This window comes from Triticum dicoccoides, chromosome 6B, assembly GCF_002162155.2.
Source record: "Triticum dicoccoides isolate Atlit2015 ecotype Zavitan chromosome 6B, WEW_v2.0, whole genome shotgun sequence".
Lineage (NCBI taxonomy): Eukaryota > Viridiplantae > Streptophyta > Magnoliopsida > Poales > Poaceae > Triticum > Triticum dicoccoides.
The window spans coordinates 206,335,785-206,338,053 of NC_041391.1; positions in this window are offsets into that span (position 1 = coordinate 206,335,785).

Here is a 2,269-nt window from a genome sequence, read left to right on the forward strand (position 1 = left end):
TTGAACATACAATATACTCCCTCCTATCCTTTCTAGTTTACATATAAGTTTTATGTCTAGTCAAAGTATCTCTACTTTGATCAAAAAGGTATCAACATTCAACAACGCCCAATCAATATTGTTAGATTCGTACGTACTCCTAGGTTTGTACTCGAGATGCTTTCCAATTTGTTTTCAACCACGTGAATGTGCTTGTTCTCGCGCATGCTCTTCCTACTAGGATTTCGCCACGTATAGCCAGTCCAATAGTAACTTTTTTAAGCTCCATGTCCAATAGTACACGTGGAGTACTGACAACATCTGTACTCCCTCCTTCTATTTATATAGGGCCTATGTGGAGGAGAGAGATGTGAAAAAGTAAGGGGAGTGAGCTCTCATGCAAGATCCTTAGCTATATAGGCATTCCTAGTTAAATAGTACAATAAATATGAAGAAAGAGATAGAGAGGAGATGGAAAAAAAGTACTAATACAATAGCCGACCTTATATATATGTTTTGCGGGAAATAGCCAACCTTATAGCCCACACTACAGCATGAGTGCATATAATATACGATGGCTATAGACGACATGGCAGTCCCTCATAGCCATCGACTGGCTATATTATTAACCATGCTCTAATGCATTTTTAAAATCGCATTTGACTATTGACAAGATTAATAGTACATGAGATGTAATGTGAAAATTATATCATTGGAAACTCCTTTCACATATGAATTTGACCGTATGCTTTGTGTAAGTTGCATGTCATATATTATTACTCTAACATTTGGTCAAAGTTAGCCTTCAAAAACGCATTAGGCCCTGTATATTAAATGGAAGGAGGGAGTAGTAGTGGATCCTCTGACGTAGGTATCCCTGCCTTACCCTCCCTTTCGGTCTCTTACTGGCGGACCCCATGCTTGCTAGGCCCCGCATGTCAGTTACTCAATGGGTTCGGCCACGTCAGGTGATCCTCACCCATAGTATACTCCCTCTGTTTCTATTTACTCCGCATAAAACGGAGGGAGTGGTAGTATAATAAATGATGCGGGCGGGGGAGGGGAGAGACGTCGGTTTACTCTCAACTGTGGTCCCACAAGGGAGCGAAAACGCAAGATGAAGCGTGTTCCATTCAGTGAGCGACTTGGAGGGTCCAGTGTGCCGGGCTGCAGCACGAACACGACAAGAGCGATGTACAGTCAAAACCAATTGACCGGTCATCACCGGAACCACTATTCACACCAGAACCTTCGCTGCTCGGCCTATGCCAGCCACTGCCCTAAAACCACACCTAATCCCCAGCCCATTCCCCCACCTTTCGATCCCCTAGCCCGCATCAAGCATCCCCTAGTTCGCCGGAAAGCCATGGTGTGCCGCAAGATCACTTACTACAAGAAGCTAACGCCGGAGCACCGCGCAGAAATCGCGGCAGCGGTCGGCGCCACAAACTTCCGTTCCCAAGCTCTCTTTGCGGCGGGCCAATCCCCAAGTTCTCGGGAGCCAAGCCACGAGGAGGAGGAAGCCGATCCAATGTTCATGACGGAGGTCGCGGCGCAGAAGACCCCCGATGGGTATGAGACAATGGACGTCGACTTCGTGCCAGCGTCCGAGTCCCCCATGGTGCAGGCGGACCAGCGGTGTCAGGACCCCGACTCGATGTCACATCGATCTAGCTGGTAACACCTCATATCACTTTGCGGCCTCACGCACGGTATCCCCACGGGTGTCGCCTTACCTTTTCCCGGGACCGTTTGCGCCTTTTGGCTCGCGTATATGAAAGTGTCGCTAGCATCCATATGATAAAGAGCCCGGGCTGACATGACTAGTCGTAAACCCAAAGTGGCACAGACTTACAGGGACAGGCATCCATGACCCAGCTTCGAACGTGTCGGTCATCAGCAAGTGGGTCCGGGCTGTAGCACTGGGCTAGCAGGACTCCGGTAAACCGGGCTGTAGCGGGCTAACAGGACTCCGGTACTCAAAGCGTGACATTTCCCCGAAGGGACAGACACAGGAACGAAGAAGGACACATGCCGGCCAGCCTAAGTGTTCCAGAGCAGTAGCAAGCTACCATGGCTTAGCGGTAACACTAGGAGACATTTCCCGGTAAGAGAGGCTACTAAAGATAAACAACTAGATAGTCAGATCCCACACATACCAAGCATTTCAATCATACACACAATATGCTCGATATGTGCAAATACAACGAAGCATCACAACATGACTCTATGACACAAGTACTTTATTTAAGGCTCAGTGAGCCATACATAACATACACAAAGGTACGGG